This window comes from Bison bison, unplaced genomic scaffold, assembly GCF_000754665.1.
Source record: "Bison bison bison isolate TAMUID 2011002044 unplaced genomic scaffold, Bison_UMD1.0 scf7180017864492, whole genome shotgun sequence".
NCBI classification, from domain to species: Eukaryota; Metazoa; Chordata; class Mammalia; order Artiodactyla; family Bovidae; genus Bison; species Bison bison.
Window position 1 is genome coordinate 3,826,085 of NW_011495051.1, and position 8,456 is coordinate 3,834,540.

Here is an 8,456-nt window from a genome sequence, read left to right on the forward strand (position 1 = left end):
GGCTGGGCCGGGGCGTCCCTGCCGGCCCCGCACAAAAGATGACAGCGTGGGTGGCCCGGCCCGGCTGGCCCTGCTTGGCGGGGCCCTCCTCTTCCATTATTCACAAGAATCCTAATAATTAAAAAAAAAAATAATAAAGAGACAGAGATCCCAGGCCCTGGGATCAACCCGCCTGCATTTCCGGCCCTTTGGGAATCGGCGGGGTAAACGGGGCGCTTCCCAGTGGTGTCCCCCGAAATGTCCATCATTGCATCTCACCATACTGCCCGAGTCAATCCGCGGTGCCATCGCGGCTTCCAACTCGCACCCCATTTCCCTGAGCCTCCCCTAAAATAAGCATGCAGTCTGGATTTCTCGTTTAAAAAAATGTATCCACTTGCTATGCACAGAACAGTTTCCAGACGCGTTCCCCCAGGGCCTACCCATCTCTGCCCGGTCGCCATCTCAAAGCCCCCCTTCTCTGTAGAGGTAAATCCTGAAGTCGCTCCCACGGGGACCCCCTGGGCTGCCCTTTGCAGCCGCTTGGGAGCTGGGGGACGGATTCCTGCCCAAAGGGACCTGCCCCAGATCTTCCAGGGCCTGGGTCTCCACCCAGTGGGCGCGATGACACCAGGCAGAATGGTGTGCAGGTCCACGGGGGCCAAGGTGGAAGGTCTACCAAGGATTTTTTTTCCCCCGGGGGCGGGGGAGACGTGGACTGCTCCCTGGCGTGTCCCATCTGTTTGGTCCTGGAGGATCTCTTGTTTTAATAATTCAGGTGCACCTGGGAACTGTTTCCCCAGTTATGAAACTAGTGAGAAGGTTCTGTTAAGTGGAGCCGAACGATCCTGTAAATACGTAGTGTGTGTCCTTTTCCATGTGTTTCTGTCCGCGGCATCGATTCAGAAGCTCCTTCGGGTCCCACTGGGTGCCAGCACTGTCTTAGAGTCGGAGGTTACTCTCCCCAGCCCTCCGCAGCCATTTCTGCAAATGTCCCCAGGCTGGAGGAAAGCCCTAAGAGGGGCTCATTACAAGAGTCCTCTGGGCTTTGCTCGCTGCCTTGCAAGAGCTGATGGCTCCCCTAATTCTGAAATAATAGCTTCCTTATGAGGCATCGGGAGGGTTTGTCAACTCCTGGGTCAGCCTTTCCTCGCCACCTTTGCAGAAGCAGCGGGCAGCCTCTTTTCCTCCCGCAGTTTGCTCTTTGGAACCCCGAAAGGATGGAGTGTAAGAATCTGGAGTCAACTTGCGATGATCTGAGGGGAGGGGTTCTGAAACTCGCCGGCCCTCTTTCCGTGTTTCTGATTGGACGCTTGGCAAACGTTGGCGCTCCTCTCTGGTGCAGTGGGCACCTCCACGGTCAGACTGCCCCGCCCCGGGGGGAGGTCACTGAGGGGAGGTCACTCCGAGGGGAGCGGAGGTGCAGTTAGAGAAATGCTCCCAGGTTTTGCAGCGATTCAAGCAGATACTGTGTCACGCACTGCGTGTGCGTGTGTGCATGTGTGTGCGTGTGTGTGCGAGCGAGTGTGCGTGTAGCTACTGAGATGATAGGTATACAGGTCTTACTAACAATTGGTTTTCTCACCTTTTCTAATTCTTGCCTCTCTGGGGAGTGGGCTGCTAAGGAGGTGTTAAGAGCTTAAAGGTACGGGCTAATCGGTCATTCCGGACCCCGCCCTCCCTTTGTTGTACTTTTCTGTCTCCTGGCGAGACTAGTCCCTAGTCCCTTGGGGTGATGTTGGGGGCCCTCCATGCCCCTCTCTTCCAGGCTGGCCTCTCTGCTGTACTTGACCTCGAATTTTCCCACCTCCTATGCATTTTTTTGCCCCTGCCCTCCTGTGCCCCGCCTCTTCCTGGCCCATCAGAACCTCAGCTCCAGGGAACCCATCTGTTCCTTGGTTCCATCTGACACTCACCTGGCCTGGGCACGTTGTGTTTTGAGCTCTGGGGCAGGTTGCTTGGGTCCCTAACTTCAGGGGGTGCTGGGTCTGGCGGGTGAATATACTGAGGTGTGGGCATACTGCCCACCGCCGCCCCCCACCCCTCGCCGGCTCAGGGAGTGGGCATGACAGGCTGAGAGGGGTGAGGGCTAAAATATGGTCGAACGACCATTTCTGGGTGACTCTTCTGGGGATCTGCAAGTGTGTGTGGGGTGGCAGGTTCAGAGTTGTGAGACCTTGCACAGGTCACTTGCTCAAGAGTAAAGCTGAGGGGGTGGTCACCCAACGTTCCCAAACCTCCTGGTCAGGGCTGGTGGGTGGGGTGGACAACAGACTATGGGCAGACTGCAGGGCTGTGAGGCCCCCCACCCTTGTATCTCCCCCTAGGGGCTCCTGGCTGTGCTCCAGAGACCTGCTCCCAGGCTCAGCGGGGCCTTAGCACCAGAGCTCTGACCCAGCGGAGGGCTTGACCCTGGATTCCCTTCTGACTGTGTTCTCTTTGGTGTTCCTGGATTCCTGCCCTGATCTCCATTGCCCAGAGTCTAAAAGAACTGGGTTCAGCGCCCTTCTCTGGGGCAGGTCCCTTCATGACTCTGGGCCTGGCTTTCCTTATCTGTAAAATGGGTATAATAAGAGCCCATACCAGGGATCAAAGGGGATAAGAGTCAGGGAAGGGCTTCACAGGCACCAGGGTGCTCTGTGCTCTGAATCCAGCGCTGGTTTCTTACTGCCCTTACATCCCTCCCTGACCTGCCCTGCCCACGTTCAGGGCTGGGTTCTCTTGTGGGAGGGGTGCTGTCCTGGACACTGGGGTATTGAGCAGCATCCCTGGCCCCCATCCTGGTGATACCAGGAGTACTCCCTCCCAGTTGTGACAACCACAGATGTCCCCAAACGTGGGCCAGTGCCTTCTAGGGGGCACAGTTGGCCCCCCAAGCGATCCCCTCTCACTTAACCTTTAACCTCACAACAGCTTGATATATATAAAATATTTTACCTTGACCCTGATCAACCTCAAGTTCTGAGTCCCTTTGTTTCTTCCAAAAAGAAAGACGCTTCCAAAAGGGAGGCGCTCCTATTTGCAAAGTGTGTCCAGCCCACACTCTGCCACCTCGCCCCCTGGAGGAGAGGAGCTCACCTGCAGATGCACCCAGCAGGGGGCTGGCCAGGTGTGAAGTGGGGATCTCCTGACCCCCACACGGCCCCCACCCAGGCTTCCACCCACTCATGGGATCTGGAAGTGTGTAGGAGGCAGCAGGTTTAGAGCTGCGTGACCCCTACCTGTCTGTTGGCTTTGGCCGTTTTCTTCAGGTCGGCTCTGAGATGAGTCACTGCTGTCATCTCTCTTCCTGAGGGTGGTGCCCACGGTTCCGGGACTGTTACTGTGCCAGCTGCAGGTGCTTTCTGCACAATTCACTGGACTACCAAACTTACTCACAAAGCTCTGTGCCGCCTCAAGGCCCGAGGGAATCCGGGAATCGACCGTGTGGTTGGAGGGATTGGTTTTGAGTTTATTCCGGGCTTTGATGTGTTCAGGGAGTGTCTCGTGGGCTGGACAAGGCGTCCCAACTAGTCTGTCAATTCCTACTCCGGCTCCCTTGAAGGGCTTTTAGAAACTTGAAAAACCATCTTTCTTTGCTCAGGACCCTCCAAGGGCTTCTTGTTGTCCTAGGAAAAAGTTGCAGACCCTCTGAGGGGTGCTCCACTTCCCACCCAGCCCCCATGCCTGCTCCTTTCAGTTGAAACCACCTTAACTCCCTTCTCTTACTGCCTCAGGGCCTTTACACTTGCTGTTCCCTCTGCCAGGATGCTGTTCCCTCAGGTCTCTACCCAGCTGGCTCCTGGTCATTCAGGACCCAGAGAGGCCATCCCTGACCCTGCTGCCCAAGTTCACCCTTTTGTCTACCTTTCTCTCCGTGCTGCCTTTCCTTCTTTGTATTCAGCACTACCAGAGATGCACATCAGTCTGTTTACATATTTATTGTCTGTCTCATCCAGTAGGGCCTACGGTTTTCCTGTAAAGGGTTAGAGAGTAATGATTTTCAGCCTTGCAGGTGGGACAGTCTCCATTCTGACCACTCCTGTCTGCCCTTATAATACAAAGTACAGAAGCCAGTGATTGCGGCTTTGTTCCAATAAAACTTTATTTGTGGTCATGGAAATGTGAATTTCACATACATTTCACATATGATGAACTATCTTTCTTCTGTTGATCCTGCCACCCACCCAACCATTAAAAGCCATTAAAACCATTTGGGGCTTGTACAGAAACAGGAAGTGGGCTGGGTTTGACCTGTGGGTCATAGGTTGGGCACGCCTACAGTAGGATGCGAGGTCCCCACTGTGGGGACGACATCTGTCTTGGTTGCCGTGTGTACCCCCAGCATCTTGGACAGTTCCTACCCACAGTGGGTGTTCAGTAAGCATTCATTTGTTGGATGAATAAATTTCCATCTTTCCTACAACAAAGTATAGTTGTACTCTATATGTTAAAAATGGGTCTTGGGTTGTTTTGAGGAAATTTAAAGAGCAGGGAATATAAGAAAATGTTCTGGCCCCATCCACCAAAATGATCTCAAAATTGAGAAGTGTAGATGTAGGGACTTCCCTGGTGGTCCAGTGGTTAGGGCTCCGAGCTTCCACTGCAGGGGGTGCAGTTATGATCCCTGGTCAGGGAACTAAGATCCCGCATGCTGCAAGCCACAACCAAAAAAAAAAACCAAAACAAAACTGGATGTAAACAAAGGCAAACATTAATATTTCACGGTTGGCCTTGCCGACCTCTCCAGAGTGTCCCCTTTCTTTTGCAGCCCCGCAGCAGAAGATTGGGAAGGAGTGTACTCGGCCTAAGCTGTCGGTTTAAAAGAAAGATGTTCTTTTCCCAATCATTTTGTTTTGTAAACATCAGACCCACCCTCCTCTGGCCTTCCTGGATGGCTCAGTGGTAAAGAATCTGACTGCAGTGCAGGAGATGCAGGAGATGTGGCTTTGATCCCTGGGTTGGGAAAATCCCCTGGAGGAGATCATGGCAACCCACTCCAGTATTTTTGCCTGGAGAATCCCAGGGACAGAGGAGCCTGCTGGGCTACAGACCACAAGGTTGTAAAGAGTCAGACACAACTGAAGCGACTTAGCACACACATGTGACCCACCCTCTTTACCAACATCATGCCCCTTCAGAAAGGACAGCGTGGTCCTAGGCTGCAGCCACCCAGCTGCCTGCCTGCCTGGGGACGCTTGTGGGTGTGAGAATTGAGCTTTGTGGGGTGAGTAGACGAGGGATGGCTGTGGAGAAGAATTGAATTGGTTGAGTGCCCGTGGCTTTGCTCCCCCTCCACGACTTTTGGGAGTGGAGGCAGGCTGACGAGTGATTTCCAAGCCGGGCAGATCATTAGCGGCTTAGATCTGGGTCTATCCCAGGAGTGTTCTGACTTGTCAAGGAAGCATACCGTTAATTTACGGTCATGGCTTCTCCAGCTGATTGAAATAAACAACCTGGAGAGTGTTGCTCAGAACTTCTTGGCTTCCCAAAATTGCTTTTTTAATTTTTTTGCTGGTCTATGTCTTTCTATGCCCCTCCGCCATCTCCCTCTTCCTTCTTACTTCCCACCTCTCTCTTCTTTTCCTGTGGCTCCCGTGGCCCCAAGGGCTTTGATGAAAAGTTTGCCTTGCTGTCTTTGCCTCGAGGGCGGCCCGTGGTTCTTGCAGTGGTCAAGCAAGATCCCTCTGGGCCTTGTGTGTGTTTGTTTAGTGGACAAAGAGTAAGAATCAGAAAGCAAGGCTCTGAGGGTTGCTCCACCCTTAATGGGTCTCTGTTGTAGCACGGAGCCAGAGGTAATGTGTTTGGCCCCAGCTGCCAGCACTATTGATTGGTGCTCCAGGTCTCAGACAAGCCTGGAGGGCAATCTGTGAAGAGGCGATCTGGGGGTAGGCAGGCAGGGTTTGCCCCCAGACCCACTTCCTTTCTGTGTTTGCCATTGGGCCCAAGCGAGGGCTGCTCCTGGGCAGGTAGCTGTGGAGGTGGGCCCACTTTCACGGTTTCGTGGCTGCTGGCCCTGGTCTCAGGGGAGAGAACATTGAGAGAAGTGATTTGCAGAGGATGAGCTGGCAGGGGACCTGGAATGGTGCTTTGTGCAGAAGGAAAGCAGGGATCCGGGGGGCCTCCTTTGAGCAGGAGCCAGGCCGAAGCAGCCAGTGGGCTCTTGAGTGGGCTGGAGAGGGGCTGCATGCGCAGCCAGAGCTCAGGACCTTGGCCTGTCTGGGCAACCTGTCTGGTGAGGCAGCAGCCTAGGAGCTGCCCCCAGGGTGTCTGGAAGACCCTGGCTGGGCAGCTGGACTGCGACCTGCTCCTAGCATCTTCAGACCCCTGCTCTTCACCCATCTGTCCTTTACAACCCCCTCCAGCAGAAAAGTCGGCCTCCACCAGCCGGCTCCCTACCCTGCATGGATCTGATTATCTCGGTCACGAGTCAGGAGAGAGCCTTGCTGGTCTCCAGCTTGCGTGTGAGCAAAGACCCTGGAGCTGAAACTCCTGATTCCCTGCTCTGCTCCAGCTCCTTTCCCCAAAGAAGAGGAGGGAGCAGTAAGGAAAGCGAGCTCTGACACCCTCCTGGGAAGGAAGGTCACCCTCCTGGGAAGGAAGGACATCCTCCTGGGAAGGAAGGCGTCTGGTCTCTTGGCCTCCTGGCTGCTTCACTGGTGGCCTGAGCCCAAGCTGAGCTGGAGACCAAGGGGCAGCATTGTTCTGGAGAAACGGGCTCCTCTGCACGTCTAGACCCCCAGACCAGGCCCCATGGAAGGAAGGGCAGTCAGAAGGCTGGTGGACAAGCTTTGGGGGGGCAGGTGCAGGCAGGTCTAGGCTGACCGGGGTGGGGAGCGGGGCCCTAGTGGCCTCTACAAATATCCAGCCAGGCTGTTCTTCAACCTTGAGGTGAAGACACAAAATTGGACTCCGCAGCAGCCCTTTCACGTGGTCTCAGCCTGGTGGTCGGCAGCTTAGTTTCTGGATCTGACAGACCTGACTTTACAGCAGACCCGCAGCCATCAGGTGTGCGCTGAGCCTGGGTCCATCCACATATTTGCTGTCACCCAGCCGGAGGTCCAGCGCGCGTGCTCATGGCCAGGTGAACTGCATCTCTCTCCTGCCCATGGGGGTCAGGGCCCGCAGTGGGAGCCTGGAGCCAGGCTCTTGGCAGCATCGGGGACAGCAGGGACTGGGGATGCAGAGTGGCTGAGACAGACACAAACGGAGCACAGGGCCGGGGTGGCATATGCTGCTAGGGTGGCGGCCAGCGGGCGGCAGAAGAGTTGCCACCTGGGCTGAGCCTTGTTGTTTTGGGCGAAGTGGCTCCAGGCAGAGGACTTGGAGCGGGCACTCGGGGCTCTGCCCGGGAGACCTGCTGGAGGAGACCAGGGAAGAAGGGAGCCCTCCAGCCCCTTAGGCGTCTCTGGGGACTCCCCGTGCCAGGCTCCAAGGGTTAGGGGAGGGGGCAGCAGCTCTGCCCTCAGGGAGCATAGAGTCTATAGTCAGTGAAGCCAGACCAGAGTTGTTTGAGTCATGTGGGGCCACAGAGGGAGCCACGGACGGCTGCCTGGTGACTGGCTCCGGTGTACTGACCAGACCTCGAGTTTTCTAGGACAGCCACTCTGCAAATGCGCCTGCCCTGCCTTTTTAAAAATATGTTTTTAATTGTGATATTCATCCATGAAATTCATCCTTTTAAAGGGGACAATTCAGTGGTTTTTAGAACATTTACAGAATTGTAAACGGTTACCTTTATCCAATTCCAGAACATTTTCCTCACCTGAAAAGAAAATCCCACACTTGTTAGATAGTCACTCCCCATGTTCCTCTCCTCCTTGGCAACCAGGACCCACTCTCTGTGTCTGTGGATCGGCCTGCTCTGCACATTTCCTGTCAGTGGACTCACACCCTGTGTGTCCTTCTGTGTCTGCTTCTCTCTCTGAGCATCATGTTCTCAGGATCTGTTAACGTGGGAGCAAGTCTCAGGGCTTCTGTCCTCTCTCTGGCACGGTGATGCTCCCATGTGTGGGTGGACATGTTGCGTGTTCACTACCTGGTGTGGGGAGCTGGTAGTTTCTACTTTTTCCTGCCCCTTCTTTGAACCATCTCAGAGTTCCAGAATTTCAGGGCTGGGCATTCAGAATGCTCACCCAGTGCTGTGCCCTCCCACCCCCCTGACCCCCCATATGATCCTTTTCAGGATTCTGTGCCCCGCTCCCCGCCCTACATCTCGTGCCTGTATGGCCAGTGGGTTTGCACACAAGCTGCTTCCTGGGCCACTTCCCTTTCCTGGTCTGCTCGCCCTGGCCATGAAGGGTTTGTGGGTTGGGTCTTAGAAGGCAGTCCCCTGGGTTGTAAATATCCCCACCGCCCCCACAGAGCCCCGTGAAGTCCACTAGCCTCCGAGCAGAGTCCTGCCCAGGCTCCCTTGCCTCCAGGGAAAGCGCTGTCACCATGCTGGGCGATTCGGAAATGCAGCTGGCCTCTCCAGGGACCGAAAGGGGCCGGACGGG